The following is a 23,148-nucleotide window of genomic DNA, read 5'->3' as shown; positions in this document are numbered from 1 at the left end:
TGCGTCTCCTTCAGGCGTGCCCCTTCCCGCGTGCGGGAGCCTGGGTGGTGGTCCCTGATCACGTGTCCCCTGGACCGGCTGCACGTGTCTCTTGGAAGCTGTTCTCCATGCTTCCTGAGCCCTCAGCCCTGCAGCTTTGAATCTGGCTCTCCTGACCATCCCTGTAGTATTTCCCAATCAGAGCAGGGAGGAGCCCCGCCCTTGTGCAGGTACAGAGGGAACTCGGGAAATCACATTCACTCTTGGGGCCTGCCCTTTTTATTCGTGTGCTGGGAACGAAGCCTAACAGCTGCTGGCCTGGGGTCTCTCCCAGTTTAGAAGGAGAGGCAGAAAAAGTCACACACACTGTGGCAGGCTGTGCTCATTGTCTGGAGCTGATGTAGCAAAATTACCACAGACTGGATGCCTTGAACAACAGAAATCTAACTTATCACAGGCACGGAGCCTGGGACTCCAAGAGCAAAGCGTCAGCAGGGCAGGTTGCTTCTGAGGTCTCTCTGTGTCCTCAGGTGGCCTTTCTCTGGGAGCACTCATGCCTGTGTCCCAGTCCCTTCTTATAAGGACACCAGTCATATTGGATTAGGGCCATCCATAGGGCCTCAGTTTTCCTTAATTACCTCCTTCAAAGCCCTATCTCCACATGCAATCACATTCTGTGATTCTGGGGGTTCGAACTAAGACATAAGAATTTGAAGGGGGGATGCATCTCAGCCCATAACACAGGCACTGTGTTAGATATCCAAAGCAATAAAACATAGTCCCTACTTTTGAGATGTTTTCAGACCAGTGAGAGAGGCAAGACCCCCATCTAAATATAAATCAGGCAGGGATGTAGCACTTTAGAGCTTAAATTAAAATGGAAGAAATAAAATATATTTGCAAATAAATAGTATGCCCGTATTTGGCAAGGTTTCATGGGAGAGATGGTAAGGAAGTTAGGACTTGAATAAAAGAAGCTATGCCTTCCTTCCCTGTTGTTAGGGCTTCTGTCTTCCAGCCACAGTAAGTCCTCCACACAGTAATGCTACAAGGAGCGGGTAGAGGGCAGGAGGCTGAGGAACTGGAGCCCACGGTTCACAGGGCCACATCCCACTTGGTGAATCCAAACTCTCTTTTGCTCAGCAATCTTTACATGATCAAAGATTGCTGTTAATTATTGCCATTCAGCTAAACAATCCTAATTCGTTCAAATATGCTCATGCCATGTAAGAACTAAAAGGAGCCTTAGAATTCTGTGAAATTGACGGGAAGTAGAATGGGATTTAGGGAGAGCTGAGAGACTCTAAAACAATAATCAGTTTTGTGATAATGCACATTTTATTGTGGATAGGCTCAGTGTTCCTCAGTACCTAAAGGTCAGGTCACTCCGTTACAGAAGCCCTCCAAATGCTTCCTCCCATGCACTTGGAATAAAATCCATTCTTGTTACCACCAGGCCCTACCTGATCTGACCCCTGCTCATTATTTATCCTCATCTCCTACCTCTCGACCCCTTAGTCACTGAAGCACAGCTACTCCGGCCTTCTTTCTACTCCAAAACCACACCAAGAGGATCCCTGCCTAGGAGATTTGCACCTGCTGTTTCCTCTGCCTCGAATGCACTGCCACAGATCTGTGCCTCTTGGGCTCCTTGTGCTCACTAAGGTCTAACTTAAATATTAACTTTAATGCACCAAATTATTAACTTTCTCAATCATTGTTTATTACATTACCCTCATCCTCCTGTTAGTTTTCTTGATAGCCCCTATCACAACCTGAAATTATCTTCTCCATGTGTTGGCTTACTTGCTGATCTCATTCCACACAACTAGAAGGTCGGCTTGAGGAGACCAAGGCCCAGGTTTATTGGTGTCCAGAACCCTGGGATTGCATGTTTTTGGGGATTGATACGTATTTGTTGCATAGACCCTCAAAACAATGCATGATTCATTACTCCATCTCATGCTTATTAAACAAACTAACAAGAAGTAAGACCAAGACACACCAATTGCATTGAATCTGTTCATTTTTAAGATGAGGGAAATGAGGCCCAGAGGAGTTCATTCATTTTAACAAGCTGGGTGTGGGATCATTCTAGCCCTTCGGCCATCCAGAAACTCTTGTTTGGACCTGATCCGATTGTCAGTGTTCTTCCCAAAATGTGGCATTGGGAATACCCCTTAATAGGCCAACTGGAAGAGCATAGGATGAACACCTCTCCTTTCCAGATCCCCACATTCCTCCTACAATGCTTTGGATTTTCTTTCAACATCTTCCTTGTGCCATCAGGCAGCTTATTGCTTGAAGTTCTTTTTGGAAGTAGTTGCCATATTTTCTGTTATTAGTTATTACGAATCCAAACACTAGTTTTCCCAAACTCTAGGAGGAAGTATTTTTTAAAAGGCCATCTTAATTATACATAAGCCATGAAGAATCACAGAGGATTCATTATTATAATAAACAGAAGGCTGTTTCCAGCATCCCATAGCAAGGTGATATGAAAACAACCACTGTTTGCTGCTCAGCAACTGTGGATTTTTTTTCCAAGTTCTTCTCCTGACTTTCTTCATTTGGGGAGTCTACTATTTGCCCATACTTTCACCTGATGGAGAAGGGAGAGCTTGAAAGAGAATGTGGCTCTTGATCTTTACATCGAAAGGAGATGTGAGGCCAGGAATACTCCCAGTGAGATTCTTAAAACAGTTGAGATGGAAAAATATGAAGAGTGGAAATGTAGGAAGAACACAGCCTTAGCACCAAAGAGACAGGAGACCTCATCCCAGCTCCACCACTCCCTAGCTGTGTGATCTTGGACTGACTTTATAACCTCTCTGAGTCTGTTCCTTCTTCTGCCAAGTGGCATTATCCCCTGCTTCACGGGATTCTGAAATAAATTAACGGGTATGAATCTCCCAGCCCAGTGTCTGGCACATCTTCAGAAACACTGTCTAGCACCCTGCTCCACCTCCCCTTCTCCACCTCTTCAGCTCATCCTAACTTGGGAAGCTGACCTGACTTGATTCTTCCCGGGGTCTCAGGGCTGGATGTAGAAGCCTGCAGGCTCTGAGTGGTAACTGTCTGCCAGTTGGCAGGGAAGAATGATGTGCTGGAGTGGGGACTGAACTGTTGCCACTGGAGACGGCAACAGATGCTTCCTGGTGGAGGTTGACTTGGCTAAATCGGGGCTCTGTGGTTTGAGACAGAATCCCAATTATTTCCAATTAGAAGATTGCAGTGACAGCTGCTCTTAACCCCACTGCTCCTCGCTGCTGCCAACCTGGCCTCACTGGGTTGAGAGCTTTCACCTGAACTCCAGATTTGTATGTGAGAGCAACCTCAACACCCATTGGATTTGAATTATTTAAATCTCTCTCTGAACCTGTGGTCCCATATCCCTTAGCTTAACTGTAGTCCTCGGGGAGGCAAACAGCAGTTGAAGAAGAACTGGGTTCAATTCCCAACCCCACCACTTGCTGGCTGTTTGACCGTGGGTACCTGTGATTCTGTTTGCTCATCTGAAATCAGGATGATAACTTGAGTCCTGCCAGGATGATGAAAGTCAGATGCCCCACAGTGTGAAAAGGCCTTGTAATGGGGAAGGAGTAGACACAGTGTCTTGCCGGGCTTCAGCTCTGGGCAAGTTCACTGTGGATTAGGAGAGACTGAAAAATGACAGTGGAACATTCTTGGACTAAAAGGGTTTATACCTGGCTTTATTCTCAGTCAGTTGGTCAAGCATGGGAATCATGTCTGCATCCAGCAGTCTGCAGGTCGTAATCCACCTCCATCTCTGCCTCCATACGGAGCACTGGGCAGAGCTCTTTATGTAGTGACTCAGTCAGTAATAGCTCATTGCCAATGTGAAAATTGTGAAAGTGTTAGCCTAGCAGTAGGCCAATTACATCATCAAACAGGTTAGGGTCAGCTGAGGATCCTGGCCAGAGAACTTCCATTTCCCCCCCACAGTCCTTCATGTCATTGGTGAAGTCAGCCTGGCATAGCTAGCAGAAGGAGGCTCAGAGCAAGGTCAGATCCGGGTGATGCACATGTGCTGTGAGGCTTAAGCTGGTATTTGACATTTTTTTAATCTTTCAAATTGAAGTAAAATTAATAGGATGCTTGTCTCACAGGGTTTACAGTTTTAGGAGTGCAATGTGGAGCCCTTTGTAAACTGTAAAGTGCTGTGTACACATGAGCAATTATTATTATGTTCTTAGGGCTTTTTTTAGTTTCACACCAGTTGAGTCAGCTGAATGCTCTGAGCAAGAACAATCTGTTTTCTTTCCTCTTGGCAAAGAGCACAAAAGATAGAGCAGCTCATAGAAACTGGGGCAGGAGAGAAAAGTTAACTCTCTTATACACACACACACCTCACTCACACACTCACCTGCACACCACTCCTCCACAGATTCCCACAAGTCCAGCATCCAAAATGCTGCAACAGAATCGGGGAAGTGGCCTCATTTCCTAACCAGTTTCTGTATCCCCAGGCCCGATGCTCACTGCTCATTGCCCAGATATAGTTAAGATCTAAATTAAGAACAAGTCCCTGGCTCAGAGACGCCTTATCACATTGCATAAAGCCCTAGACTTGGATCCCAGGTGACTGGTGCTGCCATTTCTTTAGCCTCTCCTCAACCCCGAAGCCAGTCAATCTCCAAATTGTGTTAGTTTTGTGTCTTAGAAATCCCTGAAATCCACCAACCACTCTTCCAGCTGTAGTCCAGGCTCCACATCCTTCCTCTCCCCAGCTACCTCCACTCTCGGGCAGCCTCTTTCCCAGCCCCCCTGCATCCACTTCAGCCCCCCAACAGTGTGTCCTCAACTCTGCAGCCAGAGGATCTTTATAAAATGCAGAAGTCCCTCCTCCGTTTAAGCGTGTCAGTCTTTCCATTTCTCTACAGTAAAAACAAAGGCCTTAACACAGCTCACAGGCTTCTGAGTGATCTGGGTCTGTCTCTCTGTTTAGCCTCTGCCATATTGCCCTTTGCCCTCTGAGTGCCAAAAATGCTGAGCTTCTACCTGTTTGGGGAACCTGTTTTCCTCCTTGCTTCCATCTATTCGTGGAATGTCTGAAGCAAGCTCCTCCTCCCCAGCATAGTTGCCCCATTTCCAGCTGATTAACTCTCTCCTCTTCCTGCACATGTGCATTCCCAGGTCCTTCCACCAGAAGTGTCTTCCTCAGTTTCTCATCGTGAGTTAGTCCTCCTCTGATACGTGCTCATGGCACTTCAACTTTCCAGTATGGCAGTTATCCCACCTTGCCATTATATATGTATTTCTGTGGTGACATAATTAATGTCGCATAAGGTTCTGAGCTCTGGGAGTGCAGGAATCACACGTCTGCTGACCACATAGTCCTAGCTCCCCACACAGAATATGGCACAAAATATTTTTGAGTGAATGATTATGAACTTGGGCAATTCATGTATCCTTTCTCCTTGTTCTCATTCCTCATTTACAAAATGGTGCTAATCTTACTTTTTCTTCCTACTTCAAAAGATATATGAAAGACAGCGATGAGATAGTGCATCTAGTAAGAGCAGTGCATACAAAGGGTCATCTTTTGAGCCAGCACAAGGCCAACTGAACAGCAGGAGCATTAGAAGGCAGAGGGGCAGGGCATTGTTTGGGTTTGCATGTCAGTGGCGACACTGGTTAAGTTTCTTAAACATGTTTAGACTCAGTTTACTCATCTGTGAAATTGGATCTTAACACCAAAATTGCAGAATCACTATGATTCTCAAGGATTATATACGTAAAACAGCTGGCAGAAGGTCTAGATCATATAGGTGCTCAGTAAAATGTAGATCATATAGGTGCTCAGTAAAATGTAGATCATATAGGTGCTCAGTAAAATGTATTGTCTTCACTATTACTACTACTACTGTTACTATGGATACTCAGAAAAAGTTGGTTTCTACTTGGCTCCATTTCTTTCCTCCTCTAAAGAGAATTTCCTGAAAAATTTAATTGAGAATGCCCTCACTTCCTCACAAATTATCTGCACTGTGCATGTCAAGGGCAGTATCAGAATGTTTGTGTTTTGCTATTCACATTTCCATATTGTAGACCTTACCTCTCCTCAAGGGCAAGGACCGTTGGGTGGACCCATTTATCACCACCTGCACCCGCCTCAGTGGAAAGTATGCTGCAGGTATTTGAAGAATTGATTCAGGAGACATGAGTAAAGTTGATGCACTAACTCAGACTTCAGTCATTTGCCTTTTGGAGTGGGTGGGTCAGGAGCTCAAGCACGTCTCTTCTAAGCATATTCATAGATAACGCCAGTGTTCTTAAACTGAGAGGGAGATGGAATATATTATGAAGAATTTGGAATCAAGTTATTATTTGTCTCCAGTAAGTGGAGATTAAGTCACAAAATAGAGTGGTTTTGCATCCTAAGCACATTCAACTTGGACAGACTCCCAGTGATGGTGGTACAAAGAGGTTGATGAGTCCTCTGCAAAAACCAGTGTAAAACTAAATATATTAAATTTACTCAAATGTCAACTTTACAAGAAAGTGAGCCAGAGACACAGAGTGAGAATGATTCAAATGATTCAAGCTCTCTGTGACAGTTTTCTCATCTATAAATGGGGATAAGAATTGGATTCCTTAGAGGATTCTGGGGATCAAATACACTCCTATATAAAGTATTTGACAATTTTAAGTACTATATATTTATGGTTGTAATTATTATCATTTGAGGGATTTTGGGGTAATTTAGGCCATACACAATTTATGCTTTAAGCACTAACTATGAAACCTAGCCACCAAGGAAGGTACAGCTTCACTGAATTTATAATTACAAATCATTTTGGACCATTATTAAAACAGGTCTTTCATGGACTTGGCTGATGGCAGTTTGTCAACCCAATTCAAGTAATTGCCTTTGATTCTTTCTATACCCACATTTAGTACAATTTGATTTATTTTCTAAAAGTCCTATAAACCTGACTTTTTATTACTTCTACTTCCTGTCTACATCCAATGTCATTTAAGTAATAAGATGGATTTGTTTCACATTACTCAGCATATACTCTAGTTGGAAACTTTGTGACTTTCTCACCGGATGGTGGTGAGTCTCTATACCAATCACATGGAGCAGCATATGGAGAAGACCAGGCATCTGGGAGGAAATAAGGCATAAAAATTCAAGATAAGGCCTCCGGAGTTACAGACCCTGAGTTCAAATCCAAAATCTTCATCTACTGAGGGGGTTTTGGAGGTAATTTATCACCAAAGATTAATATACTTATCTGGAAAATGGGGGATGATGGTGGCATATATTTTGTGAGATTTATAGAGACAATAAATGGATATCATGTGCACAACAGAACGAATTCATAAATACTCTTATCATGAAAACACCTACACCTACATCCTAGTGTGAAAGTCCCAATTCTCTTATATTCATTTAGGTATTGTTTGCTGTGATAAATAAAGCTGAGATTTGGGAATCATTTCCTAGACAGTTTGAGAGATTCTTGTTTTTCAGAAATCATGTCCCTCCTACTCACAAGGAACATTCAAAATGCGTATTTTTCTGTAATTTTTACACATTTGTAAATCTCTCCTCTAGAATTGTAGAAGTCCTTGGGTCAAGGATAGATCAACTGAGAAGCCCTGTTAAGAGCATATCTGAACATTGGTCTCTACGTGCCATTCTTTTAGGAAAAAGTACTTACCAATTAACTGAGAACCTAACAGATTCCAAAATTGATGTCAGTAGTTCACTGCCCAAGAGAAATAAAGCAATATATACAGATGCTCTCAGAGGCTCTGAAACATTCCTTCCTGGTCCTCTCCAGCTGTCAAAATTCCACCCAACTGTTAAAGAACAACTCAGTAGCTACCTCCATGTGAATTTATCCCTCTTTGTTTTCAGCCTAAATTGATCACTTCTTCCTCTGACCATCTTCTACGAACACCTCTCATATGCTTCACTGCACAAAAATTACAACTGTATATTTCTTATCTCACTTGCAAGGAGGAAATAGACCAGAATTATTAAATATACACAAGTCTTTTTCAGACTTCTGAATTTAAATCCCAGCTTCTTTACCTGTTTTCTGAGTAACGGTGAATAAGTTAGAGCTTAAGCTTCTAGAAGGCAGCTGCTAGACTTGGTTAGAAGTTGCCAAAATGTATCTGATGAAAACTAAATGCAAGGGTACCTTTTGAGAGTTCACAGGGCTTAGCTTAGTAGGAATTAAGTACTGGCAGTGATTCCACAGAAACCTTGTCAAATACTCTTTGATGAAACGCTATTTCTGGAAACTATAAGTAGGGGAAGCCGGGACTCTGACTTCTTACTTTTTTGTTGGGCACCCTTCAGTCTCAAGGATCTGAGCCAAGGTTCTTAGAGTCAGTAGATCAGGTTCCTATTCCACCTCTTTGTCATTTACATGGAGACCTAGATTAGGTAAGTCTTGGTTTACTTGGTTCACTTACATGAAAAGAGGGTCATCTAACCTCCATAAGATCCTTGTGAGGATTCATTTGGATGAGCCGATCCTTAAGAACGTTTTACAAAATGTTATTCAGATCAGAGCATATATGTACATACGTTGGAAAAAACCCTGAGAAACAAAAACATTGGCATGGCCAAATGTATTTGGGGGTTGCTAGATTAAACAAAAGTTAACAGATTTATTTAGGGTAGAGCTTTAAAAGACTTTTATATGTCAATGTATGTATTGTGAATCTCCAGAAATTATATGTAGAATTCAGTATCTCCCAAAAATGTTGGTCATGGAATCTGTGGTTGCCAAAGCTCTTGGTTACAAGTGATGGAGGCCAACTCAAAATAGGGGGTCGAGAGAGAGAGAGATGAGGAAGAGGGGGAGGAGGAAAGAATTTGCCATTTTAAGTAAAAAGCCTCTGGGAAATGCTTTAGAAGATCAAATGTAGTCATCAAAATGGGTCCCTGTTCATTCCTAAATTCCGCTTCTTGTTCACTGTTGTTATTTTATGGGTACAGAATTGGATCCTCTGTCCACCTCTGAACTAACCAATGATGATCATAGTTGGGTGGATATGATGCACTGATTGGATATCAGAGGAATCAACTCTGGTGCTTCCTGTGAAATAATATCCTTATTACCCACATGGATTAACAAAAGCAGTCATTTGTGATCTTATTATCAGAACGGATACGAGTCTGTTACACATACATAACATGATACATGCTATACAATCATGCCCTCTCCTTTTAGGTGGGAAATTTAAGACAAAGACACAACATTCTTTGGGAAATAGAATTATACAGTATATAAAGAGCCCGGCCATAGCAAGCCCTCATGAAATACCAGTCTCCTTTCCTTTTCAATTCCCCTGTATTATTTTAGTGTCTGAAAAAGCCAATCAAACAATGGGGACAATTCTGTTAATTCCTAAAGGTCAAACCAAGTGTCAAGTCTTAGAGCCTAAATCAAACTTCCAAGGATTTGAGAAATTCTTTAACCTTGGTCAGGAGATCTGTCCTATAAGATGCCTGACTGAATTCTACTGAGTATTCTTTAATTGATACAACAAAAATAGCTGTATTTCCAAAGACCACACACCAACCATACAGCCCATAAGGGTTATACATATTTATTAGTTTAAATGCTACAGGAAAGACTTTCACAACTTTTTTTCTCAATCCATTATTAAGATTCTTTTCCGTTCTCTCTGAAGACATTCATACTTCAAGGTGGCCTTGAGCTGTTTCTTCTTCCTTCTCTCCCCTAACTGCTTTGGGTCCCCGCCTTGCCTTTCTCACCCCCTCTGATCCCTCTCAGCCTCCCTCCCAGACTCTCTTTGGCTTGCCTCTCACTGGCATCAGGGCAGCCCAGGTTTCCTGCCTTCTTCTCAGTCTTTATTTATTTTTGCCAACGAGCATCTCCTCTAGACCCTTTGAACACCTTTCTTCTTGAACTTCTTTCCTCACCTTAGGCCCCGTGATGGCATTGCATTCTCAAATATTGTGTTTCCCAGTTGGGAACCATACGGCCATTTCTTTGCAGAAATCATATCCATATTCATAAGTTGCTAAGCATATTTTATAAATCACTGTGAAATTACATTAACCCCTCCTGTTATTTCATATTGTCTGGTGGAAAAAGCTGCAGTATCTTAAAATTTTGTTTCAAAGAATAAAGGCCATGTTTGGCAACTGAGAGCACACTCCAGCTCCTGCAGAAGGGCAGATGCCAGTAAACCACACTCCTGCTAACCTGCTGGGACTTTTGTCTCCCCAGCAGTTGTTCTGAGTGCAGGGAAATAATAATAATAATGGAATTGCACATACAAATACATTTTCACCTGGAGGTTTCCCTCCTCATCCCCAAACACCTTAGTTTCTGGGATTATGATCAAGCATCCACAGTCTTTTGTCCAAGAACCAAGAAGGTCATTCAGCCAATAAGGAACTACAGCTAAATTACTGACTTTCATAGAAAAACAAAAGAAGGAATGAGAACTAGTATTTCTTTAATGTCTCCTTCATGTCAGCCCTGGGTCAGGTGTCTGCCCTTACTTAAGACTCATACATTACTACATATGTAAAATTGCAGATACAGATATAAATCTAAATGTGGATATGGATACATATATAGATAGTAGACATTATCTTAGGCAACTCAGGCTGCTATAATGAAACAGCATACGCTGGATGGCTTAAATAAAGGGTCTTTATTGCTCCCGTCTTTGGAGGCTGAATGTCCCGGATCACGGCGCTAGCATAGTCCTGTCCTGGGGGTGGCCCTCTTCCTGCCTTGCAGATGGCTGCTTCCGGCTGCACCCCACAGTGGGGAGAGAGCAAGTCCCAGTCTCTTTCTTTCCTTAAAAGGTACTAACCCAACATGGGGCACCATCCTCATGACCTTATCTAAACCTAATTATCTGCCAAAGACCTCCTACAACCATCACTTTGGGGATAAGGCCTCAACATATGAATTGCTGGGGGGGACACAAACATTCAACCTATAATAAGGTATGATCCCAATTCTTACAGAAGAGGAAACTGAAGCTCTGAGATAGTCCGAGATGTTACAGAGGGAGTAGGGTGAGTTTTGAACCCCAATCTCTCAGGCTCCAAGGCCAGGTATATTTCAAGGCTGGCTCCTTTTTAAAAAAATAAAACATAGTAAAAATTCATAATAATGTAAGCTCCCTGTGAAATCTTACAGTGATGGGGAACTCACTTCCTCTCAAGGCACCCTGGAGTTTTCATAGTGTGGGAAGTAAAACATGGACTGAGAATTATGCTCACCTAGTTTTTTGACTTGTCTCTGCCTCCACTGAAAAGTTTCCCTCTCTGGGGCTCCTCATTTCCTCAATAAAGGAGTTGGGAGGTGCCATATAAGGTCTTTGTTCTGAATGATTAAAGCTCATTTGTGGAGTGCTGACAGTGAATTAGGTACTTTAATAAACACTTACTTAGGTCTCCCCTTGGCGACAAACCATTTTTCAAGTGGGGAAAATGAAGGCTCACAACATTACATAATAGGCCAGGGTAATCCCACTAACCCGTTAAAGGGATTGGCACCCAGATCTGTCTGACCTCAAGCTTGTGAACTCCACCACAGTGGCAAACAATAGTTTAAATATTCTTTCCAGAGGAGTGAAAACTCCTCTTAAAATGTAAAAGACAGCTCTGGGTGTGGTCTTCTACAAAAGACCAGGGACTGTCACCCCATTGATCTGTCTGCTATAAACACAGTCCCTCCAAATGAAAAGCATACTCAATCTGCCTCCAAGTTTAAATCCAGGCTACCGCTAAGGCCAGTCATGGCTGTGGTCCATTCATCTGACTACAGCCAGAGGATGAAGAGACTGAGGTTTATCTGCTGGGACCTGAAGCTGCAGATCTGTGGAATCCCAGAGACAGGCAGGTGCTCCACTAATTAAGGCCTCCTGTGACTGCCTCACTGGCTATCTGTCATTTTTGTTAGTTCGATACACAACCTTTTATACCTCCACAGAGACAATGCATCCTGGTAAAACCGTTCATCTTCCATCTCAGGCTGCTTTACAAACAGTAATTAATTAGGCCTCATAACCCCCTGATGAGATTATTATGTGTAAACAGAGTCTTGTGCACTGCCTGAGGAATTTTCTCATCAGGAGTTGTAAGTTCAGTTCACACCTCCAGCATGGACCTCAGGCTACCTCCACAAAGGCAAAAAGAAAGAAGATGAGAAGAGGTGATATTATGATTCAGATCATCACATACCTGCTTTCAGTGCTTTCAGCAAAATTGGAATACTTCAAACACACAAAACTCATTGGTACCATGCTGGTCACTCTTGGAGCCCTGGATTTGGGGGATAGAGAATGAGGGCGTTCAATCTGCCATTGAGAATGGAATTTGCAAAAGCGATGGCATCAGTGTGGCCTTGGGCAAGCTGATTAAACCCCCTAAGCCTCAACATTGTGTTGAAATTTATTTTTACAACAATCATAAATCTGAGGACTTCGTATTTCTGAAAGCAGTTTGGCGATCAATTTGATATGTACAATGACCTTTCTTGTTACTCTGTTAAGGAAGAATGAAACAATTTCTCATAGCGAAATTTGTTGTGGGATTATTCTATGGAAGTTTGAAGTCCTGTGATTCCTTTCTTTATTAGTAATGAAATAATTAGAAATAACTTTAACAAATCTACAATGAGCACTGCCGGTGGAAGTAAAACATGGCACAAGCATTTGAAAAACATCTGGACAGTATCTGATTAAGATAAAAATATACACCCAACCCATTACCCAAAATTCCCCCAGTAGAAATGAAAATATCACTTAACCCCAAAGAAATGAAAAAATGTGTTCACATGAAAAAAGAAGATGACATAGGAATCTTCATGCAGCTTTATTTATAGCAGCCAAAAACTGGAAATGTCCAATAACAGGTGACTGGTTCAACAAAGCATAGTATACCCCCAGTCTGTAATATTAACCCACAATACAAAGAAAATACATGTCGCACGTCGGTGTGATGGTTAATTTTACGTCAACTTGATTGGGCCGTGGAGTGCCCCAATATCTGGTTAGACATTATATTTGGGTGTGTCTCTAGGATGTTTCCAGATAAGATCAGCATTCGAATCAGCAGGCGGAGTAGAGCGGAGTGGCCTCAGTGGATGCGGACTGGCTTCATGCCATCCATTGAGGACCTTATTAGGACAAAAAGGCAGAGGGAGGTCGAAAGTGCACCCGACTAACTGCTTGAGCAGGGGCGTTGATCTTCTCCCGCTCTTGGCAGTCCTGGCTCTCCGATGTTCAGACCCAGACTAGAATCTGTATCACTGGCTCCCTGGCCTTCAGGCCTTTGAACTGCACCACCAGCCCTCCTGGGTCTCCTGTTAATAGACAACAGACTGTGGAACTTCCCAGCCTCCGTAATAGTGTGAGCTGACGTCTTACAGAGCCTCCTCATAGGTACGTTCTGTTGGTTCTGATTCTCTGGAGAACCCTACTATGATCAATGAATCTCAAAAACTTACACTGAGCAAAGGAAGCCTGACACAAGAGTATATTCTGTATGATGCCACTTACGTGAAGTTTTAGAATAGATAAAATAATCTACTGTAATAGAAATCAGATTAGCAGTTGCTTTGAGCGAGGGTGGGGCACTGACCGGGAAAGGACACGTGACCTTTTGGGGGGATGATGGAAATGTTCTATATTTTGATGGAGGTAGTGGTCGTCGCAGGTGTGTGTACGTTTGTTGAAACTCATTGATACATGTTCTTAAAATGAGCCCACTTGTCTTATTATTGTAAGCTATGCTTCAGGAAAGTTGATTTTAAAAATGCGTACAAATACTGGTTTATTTCCTCACAGTCTAGCTAACTTATCACTAATTTATTCATTAGAAGAGAACTTAAAAAAAACTGCCCTCCAACTGTGAGTTTCTGTGCATCTAATAATCCATTAGGAAGTCTAAAAATATGAAACTCCACATGGGAATGTTTAGTTTTGTTTCTTGTTTTTTTATGCACAAAGGGTAAGCTGCCCATACCTGCTCTGATTGGCCAAACCAAAGTTGTCACCGCCATGTGACATTTCACACAACTTTGGGAACTCAAACCTTCACAGCTGCACATGAGCACATTCAAAGCATGTCCCTGAGGAAAAAAATATAGTGTGTCTATTTACGTATGTGTAGGTATATATGTGAATATATTACATATATATGTATATATATTTATATGTATGATTTCACTTTCATAAAGTTTTAGAATAGATAAAATAATCTATTCTAATGGCAGTCAGGTTAGCAGTGATTAATATAATATGTATATGTATTCTACCTGGTAGTTCAGGTATGCTTGACTAATGGAAGATTAACATACCCGGTTCCTAGACTTTGCCAGAATGTCATCCTCTCCCGTGTGGTGTCTGAAGCCTAACGCTTTCACTCAGCGTGTCGGGTGCCGTACAAGCCTCAGTTCCAGGTGACACAGTTTCCTGAGGGCCCACTCAGTGCCAGGTGCTACACTAATAACTACGTTTTGGACGTTACCTGATTTACTTCTCAGAACAGCCTGAGAAAAAGACACTCTTATTCCTTGTTCAAATGAACAAAATGACTGTGGAAGGGCCTACAGGTGCCATGGTTGTGGCAGACCTGGATTCCAGTCCAAGGGAAATAGTGACAAGCTTGTGTTAGTCATGGAGAAGCATAGCCTCTTTAACGATACAGGGTCTGCCAAAAGCTGGCTTATGATCTCTGGTTTTGGAAACAGCTAAGCGAATATGACTTCTGTGCATGGATGAAGTCATATCCTTCAGATAAAGTGATAGAGAACACATGATCCATGATCTCAGGCCACTGGCAGAAACATAGTTTCAAACATCCCTCTGCCTTATCTTCTAATTTGTGGTAGGCCAGGCCCAGGAGTCTCCATTTTAACTGCATTTAACATTCATCTTACAACCACAGCAGGATGTAAGGTCAGCTACATAAGTTGTGGGGACCACTGCAAAATAGATAGTTGGGCCTTGCTCGGGGTGAGAAGGTCAATCACCACTTCCCACAGGTCCACTGTGCCAACCCATGGCAGAGGGGTAACACCCTAAGGGGCCACAATCTCTCACTACAACAGGAGCTGCTAAGCACTGGACCAAGGGTAGGCAAGAGACCACGACCAAGTTGCCAACTGAAGGCATGATGGTGATGCCAAGACAGGGCAAAATGCCCACTGCCTTGCCCCACCCCAAGATGCCACCAGACACATGCCCACCCCCAGTCTTCCCTGTGACTCATGCAGTTCCCCACTGGGGACAGTGAGTGATGGTGGCATGTGGTCTTTGCTCTGCCAGTGTGATCTGGTCACCACCTTGGATGAAGGGCTGCAGGGGCCGTGAGGACGGAGTGGAGATGTGGAGTCTGGCCAGGGCCCAGGATACCAGGGGCGGATAGGAGGAGCTGAGGACACATGTCGAAGAGGCAGAACCACGTGTGAACAGTGGCTCGAAGCCTTCCGCACATGCTCCATTGTCCCATCTGACTTCACTTAACAAAACACAAATTCAAAGATAAAATTATTAATGATTTCATGACATCAGTCACACACCCACTAAGCCACTGGCTGAAAGCAGTATATGTGATGGTTGGTGAATGTGGATTTAGGGATAAAACTGTCTAAATTCAAATCCCATTCCACTACTTAGTCACTATGTGACCCTGGTTACTTAACCACTTAATCCTGTGCCTTAGTTTTCTTCTCCATTAAATAGTTTTCTTGTGAAAAATCCAAAGTATAAAATGAATTAAGCACTCAGTCTGTAGTACCAGGCACATAGTAAAAGTTATAGAAGTGTTAGCTATTTGTTTATTATTTATAAATATTTCCCACAAAAATGTCCCAAAGCCCTTTTATCCATGTTTCTAAGCAAACCTGTTTTACCACTAATTCACTGATGTGAGTTATAACAAGCATGCCTCTCAATTTAGTCATCTCCTGCTGCACGTTTTTATTATTAAATATGTGGTTTCAAAACAATATTAAAAAACAATTTGTAAAAAGGAAAAATACATTTTTAAGTGCACACCCATCCATAATAATTTCAATTTTTGCATATAAGATTCCAATACTTGCCAATATGCATGCCTATTTTTACAAAGCTATAATCATACTGTATATATCATTTTATATTTTTTTCACTTAACATGAAATTGTAAGCATTTGTTCATGATGCCACATTGTCATAATTATCATTGTAATGGTTGCATAATTCCCTATTATGTTGATACATCATAATTTACTATAAATTATTCCCCTATTGATGGGCATTTAAGTTGTCACTTTTTTTTGGCAGTTACATCTAATGCTGTAGTGATGAGCACTTAGCTTTATCCTTTTGTTGAATTATTTTCTTGAGATCCATTTCCAGGAGGGAGATGGCTAGGGCAAAGGGAATAAACAGTGGTATACAAGGAGTCTTTCTACATATTGAGACATTGTTTTCCAAAAGGGCGATAGTGGAAACTAATAATAATGATGATAATAATAGCAACAAGGGCCATTTAATCTGCACAGACTGTGTGCTGAGCTCTCAGCATGCATTCTAGCATTCCATCCTTTCTAGGGCACCAGGTATCAGAACTACCATGTTGCATGAGGGAACTGAGTACAAGGAAGTTAAATAACTGGTTCAGGGTCATATTTAGTAGAAAAGCTGGGAAAAGTTCTATTCTAATCTGATATTGAAGCCTGTCCATTAATCCAGGCCCTTAAACACCCTGGGCCAGGATCTTTTAAATTTTCAGGTAATTTCCCTTCATAGCACCCACTCACAGTGAACACTTGCTGTTTCAAAATGCGCTCTCACCCTAATATCTAATATCTAATAATGGCAATTATTTACCTTCTTCCCACCCTTCTTGTCTGTCTTTCCCCTCCCTTCTCTCTCATTCTCTTCCCTTCCTTCTTTTATGCTGTCTCTTCTTTTCTCTTTCTTCTCTCCCTCCTTTCCACATATTTGAAGTATCTTTTATCTGCTAAGTTTTACTAGAAGCCACTATAGAGTCTTTATCTGTCTTTTTTTTTACTCAGTTGCCTGTTGTGTTTCTCCCCTTCCAGGTCTTTAAGCAAGTGTGCCATATGTTAGTAAAAATTTTCATCTACTTTGCAACTTATTTGAGTGCCATTAAAATTTAATGGATGAATTCGTATTTTTCTTTGAATATGCTGAGCCATCAAAAATTACAGAAGTCTTAACTGTAACTGACATCCATGTCAGAACAATTATTTTCAAAAGAATATTTTCAAAGTATATGTCACATATATTTCCCTACTGTGTATTTATGTATTTTCATCCATAGCCTAGGTATATGTAGATTTTCTTCAGACCCTCTTAAGAATGGTCACTTGTCATAAAGTGAAACATATTTTTTTCCATGGAGTTCAATTATTATCCAAAGCATTTTTAGTGTAGAGTTGATCTAGTCCTGTTGTTTTTGATACAATTCCTGTTACAGGAAAGGAATGTTCAGATAGTTGTAGGAAAACGTTTACTGAGCCTCTACCCTGTAAATTAAAAATAACTATGGAAAAAAGAGATGGGGAATTAAATAAGAATTCAAGAAAATAAGAAAGAAACAATGCCCAGACAGGGATTTGGACAGGTTGCACTAAGTCCCGAAGTGGAGGAAGCTTCCCACACCCAGCACATTCCATCCAGACTTACGGGTGCACCAGGAGTCCCCACACAGTGGTGAACTTTAGAATAAGCCCAGCTGAGAAAAAACTTTCTAGGTTACAGGGCCCATCTCTTGGGGCTTAAATGTCCCTCTGTCTTTCTCATTCTTTTCCCCTCTCACCTCTTTCTCTCTTAAGCCCCTTTCAATCTCCTGCAAAATGAAACGTTCAAATGCATTATTCCGTCCAGGAGAAAATGTCAGCCAGCTCTTTCCTCTCTCCATTTACTGTTTTCTCTGGTTTGCCTCCCTGATGCTGCTGCAGACCCAAGTCTCGGTGGTTTTTGCCTATGATATTTTGAAATAGAAAAGTTGCAAAGAAATGTTTTCCTGAGCAGAGGGGACATGAGTGTCTGAGAAGCAGAAAATCAGAGGTCCTTAGAGTGCCCTTCTGCTTGTGGTTGGAATGGGCTGCCAAGGAGATGGCACACAAACAAGAAATAGACAAACCCACTTCAGCCCTTTTACCACCCAGGTTACTTACCCTCAGGTGCCTGGGGATTCGAAGGCCAAATTTTCCTTTTAAAAAAAGTCTTGCGAGTGATTAAAACCCTAGAGACATTTATTTAGCAGTAATAATGGAAATGCCAATGATTTTCTACCAAAATCGGGAGACCACCTCAAATGTCTTTGTTTTTGCTGGGTTTAATGCCTCAGGATCGCTGTGGTACCTGCAGCCCATCCCTGCATCCCACTGTGAGGGCTCCGCACACAGCACTGTACGGGTTCATCTTCGAACACACAGGGGTCCGGATAAACCTTTGCTGAATTAACTACCCTGGGAGGTCCAGTCAGGGATGGAAAGTCCAAGCAGAGTAACCACTGGGAATCTTTTGCTCATCTTTTCAAAGGGATCATGTAACCCAGCAGCCTTCACATAATAAAGGGACCATGCAGTGACACAGTGGGGCCTGGGCTGTGACAGGTGCTACAGCATTGCTTGCGAAAGAAGCACAGATAACAGAGCACAGCTTTTCAGTTACTCGGAGTGATGAACTGAGTAGGAACCTCCATTAAATGCACTAACTGTTTAAATAGATGAGTTCATGTCTGCAGACATCGGGAGAGGCTCACATAACATTTTCAGGGAGAAAACACATTCTGTATGTACAGTATATGGAATTAACCAATTGTTCCTATGCATTTGCATGTCTGGAAGACTGTACTGGGGTAATTGCCATGTGGGTCAGCGTTGAGCTAATGTAACTTCTTTCACTTAATCCTCACAACCTGAGAGACAGGCCATGACACCGAGTCCCAGTTTTTCACTTGAGGAAACTAAAACCCGGAGGAGTTGAGCCACTTGCCCAAAGTCACACAGGGTGGAAATTGTAGAGCTGGGACACAAACCCCGGTGGGCGGAAGCCTGGAGAGCAGCTGCCCGCGAGCGCTGCTGCCCAACCAGACTGTGCACAGCAGTTTCCCTGGGGCTGCGATCTTGAAACGCTTCCACTTTCTATTTTATAGACTTTCATTTTGTCTAGTTTATTTCTACTTTAAGCAAGTATTGTCTTTATCATAAATGTAATGTATGTTTTAGAAAATTAAAAAGCAGATGCAAAATCCCTTAAGGGTTATTATAAGCGCTTATGAGCTAAGTCTCAGTGTGGAAAAAAGAAGAAAATTTTTTCAATTTCAGTGACCAGATGAGTGAGACAAAGAAGGGGAAAGTGAAGGCGGAAGAAGAGGAGAGGAGACGGGGAGGGGAATATGGGGAGGAGGAGGGCGCAGCAGCCTCCATCGCTGCTTTGTCTGTGGCTATAGGGCTGCTCCAGGGAGGCTGAAGGAGGCCCCTAAAAATACCAGCAGCGACATTACTGGTTTGCACTACCAAACTGCAACTGTTGTTTCTCTGGTGTTTATTTTTAAACCTCACAAAATCCCTTCTCTTTCTTTCCCTCCCCCCATACACTCTACACGGCCCCACAAGGTGTGCCCCCATGGCCACAGGTAACATCTGTGCTGAGGAGTGGAATTCAAGATGAAAACTAAGTTTTTAATTATCTGTGCAATTCATTAATATAAGACTTAACTGTGCAATAACTGCTTTCTATTTTTTAAGTGGCGTTGGGCAACCTTGTCTGTGATGTAGGGTAGGAACTGACTTGCCCTGCAGATTTGCCAAGGTTGGGGGAAAGGAAGCAGACGTGCGGTGTGTAGGCCAGGCAGCGAAAAGGGAACTGGTACCCAGGGACGCTGTGGCCTTGAGGGGGCCGTCTGTACAGTGAGTGGCTTGCCCATTGATTACCCAGGCACCCCAGGGTTCTGAGGTGCCCCGGGGGAGGCTTCAGTGAAGGTGTCGAGGGGGGACTCTCTCTTTGGACTGCGCAGCTGAGGATGGGCCTGGCACCCCGAGAGACTTGGTTCGTGAAGCCAGTTTAGGTATTCGCCCCTGAGCATGTGACCTAAGTTCCCTCAACTTTCATGAATAAAATGGGTCTAATTGCCCACATCTCCAGGGCAGTCATGAATATCCAGTTGGATAATATATGTAACACTCCTGCCAAATAGTGGGTATGAAATATTTTTCATGTTCTCCTTCTCCTTCCTTTCTGGCTCCTGTGACCAAGTCTTAGTGAATGTAGTGTCCCCCACATGCAGAGCTTTCCACTTTTCTTAAGAAAAAATACCAATTCTCTCCTTTACTATCTGATGTAGAGCTCAGATTTCTGAAGCTTTTCTTGTCTAACACCAAGCAACACTGAAATGTACAGTCTCCCCATGACTCAGTTTCCCCACATGCAAAGTGAGATGGTTTGAGAGCATAATTTCTGAGTCTTTTTTTCAACATTAAAATCCCTTAATTTCACATATTCTCATTTATCTCTCTCTCTTCTCTCCTCCCTCTCTTCCTCTTTTCCCATCTCTGCATCCCACTCTGCTGGTGACTAGAACTCAGACCCTAAGTCACCGTCAAGTCTTAACTTGCATTGCTCACAAACAGAAGACTTAGCTGTGCGAGCATACGTTCCCCTTTTTCTGATCGAGTTAGTTCTGTGTCTTCCTTCTCTCTCCCTCTGGTTTTTTTCCTCTATTTTTAGATAGTCTGAAAAGTCTTAATATATCAGTGACATTTATAACACATGTTAATATCTAAAGCGTCAATGCTCTATTTGTAGAAATGACTGCTGATGTGATGAGGCGCTTTCATTGTATCAGTGACTTTTACTGTAAGTAGGATGAAACTGCAGTCTTTGTAGAAAATTAAATAATAATAATAAGCTATTCTCTGCCCCAGTTTGTCCAACCATCAGCTTCAAGTACTAGGTTTTTGCTTATTTTTTTCTTTTGGTGCACATTTTATAAATTGCTCTTTACAACTTTAGGGTGAATGTCTCCTGGAATAGATGACAGCAGGTTCTTCTGGGAGAATGCATTAGGGAGGTAAGTGCAGGCACCTGGGGATCCATTTCATAATCTTTGTAGCTTCTCAGGCTCCCTAATGGGGCCCAGCACCTCAGAACTCAGGAGGTAGCCAGCACTATGGTCTTTATATAAAACACATAACTGCCCTCTGTGCATCACCACCTCTTGCCTCTCATTAAAGCGCATTTCACAATTACATACATGAGTTGGAAGTTAAGAGCATCTGTTTGGGGAACACATGGGCTGGCATTGCTGCTCTTTGATGTGGTAAGCCACTCAGCCTCTCTGAGCTCCATTTTCTTCATTGAAAAGGTGGAAAATCAGTGCAGCAACTTGAAAGAGCTGGTGTGAGGATACATGAGATGGTATATGTAAAGAGGTTCAAGAGAAGTAGCTATTGCTAATTTTTGTTGTGATTATTTTTATAACTACCTCATTCATGAAGAATTGCTTAATCAGTCTGCAACTCCGTGCGGACCTTCTACTCATCTGACCTTCCATGAAACTTTAGGAAGATATCATTTGCCACTTTCTGACTGTCCAACTTTATTGTGTCCCCTTGCAGGCCATATTCCAAAATGCACACATACGACCCACACTCTAACCAGACAGTATTTTACCTTCATTCTTCAAACATGCCAGGATTTTGCAAGCCTTCATGATTTGTCCTGCTGTTCTCTCTGCCCACCTGTGTTCCTTTTTCACCTTAGCTCACTCTTCGGACTCAGACTTTCCCTCCAAGAAAGTTCTCACTTGTCCAATGTGAGTTTAATCTATCTCTGTGAGTCCATAGATTCTCCTAGTAGCTCTAGCATAGCTTTGGCCAGAGTTATCAATGCAACTGTCATACCCCAGACCATGAGTTTATGAAGGGAGATATTCTGACTCATCTGCCTTTGTCTCCCCAAGTCCTAGCACATAGAACAGAATAAGTGTGCATTGACCAATTGGTTTCTGTGTAATTCCAATTCCTCTTGATAGTCAATTATTTTAGTTTGTGGATTATTCCTTGATTTTTGTTGGCTTCCATTGTTTGTAGCACAAGCCTATTTATTCAACAAGCATTCCTGAGTGTTTACACTCTGCTTGGATCCAACATCTATAATGAGGTCTGGTGATGTGTATGTAGAAGCAAGACTTCAGGTCCCTCGCTCCAAGCCAGTCATGTCTGGGGCACTGGGCGGGACAGGAAGAGTAATCTTATTGGTGGAAACAGAGACAAAGTTTCCCTGGGAAGCAAGATCACCCCGCCTTACATGTAGGACCCCATACTTCTCTTGTACTTACATAGACAAAGAGTAAATGGGCCCCTTGGGGCAGGCACATCTCTTCCATTGTGCTTTTCTTTTCATTCCCACGTAGAATTGATAAACTGAGCCACACACTGCTTCTCAGATCTGTCAATCATATTGAGCATCCCCCTTTTCATTTCCTTCAAGGAGCTATAGAAAATCATAAGATTTCAAGATTTACATTGGTGGGGTGGATGTGCAATAGAAGTAAAAGGCCCTATTTAGACTTTAAACCAAAATCAAGTGCACCAAACCAATCTCTACCTTTACCTAAAGTATTGTACTGCAGTATCAGTTATGTGGACAATTATCGCTGATTTAGTCCTGTCATGTTCCATGACTTATTTATCTAGGTAGGAATTCCTTGGGACCCCATGGAAGTGGCAATGATTAAACACAATAAGAATCATGCATTCCTAGATTTCTGATCCTAACACCATGGGTTATCACCAAAATTTTAACCTTGATTTAGAAGAATTAAGTCCAAGCCCTTACCTAGTTTACTTGCCAATGGAGACAACCTTGAACACAAATAATTATATCATGGTGAGCAAAGTATATAGAGTGATAAGAAATATCAGTGTGAACTCAACCAGCATTATTACATGGAAGATGTAGGGAACCACTCTCATTCTCCCATGCTGCTGCCTCTTGTAGGCTGCACTACTGTGTTCCATGTTTGGAAATCCTACAGAATGTCAGCTATTTGTCCCATGGCCTTTAGGAGAGTTCATATGCTTTCTCAAGGAGAAGTTGTTCCAAACTGGCACTCAGTCTCTGCTTTCCCCACCCCTCCACATTTATGCAAGTTCATGAAAG

This window comes from Manis javanica, chromosome 2 (assembly GCF_040802235.1).
Source record: "Manis javanica isolate MJ-LG chromosome 2, MJ_LKY, whole genome shotgun sequence".
NCBI lineage: Eukaryota > Metazoa > Chordata > Mammalia > Pholidota > Manidae > Manis > Manis javanica.
The sequence above is the reverse complement of the archived record's forward strand: the minus strand, read 5'-3'. Positions refer to the sequence as shown.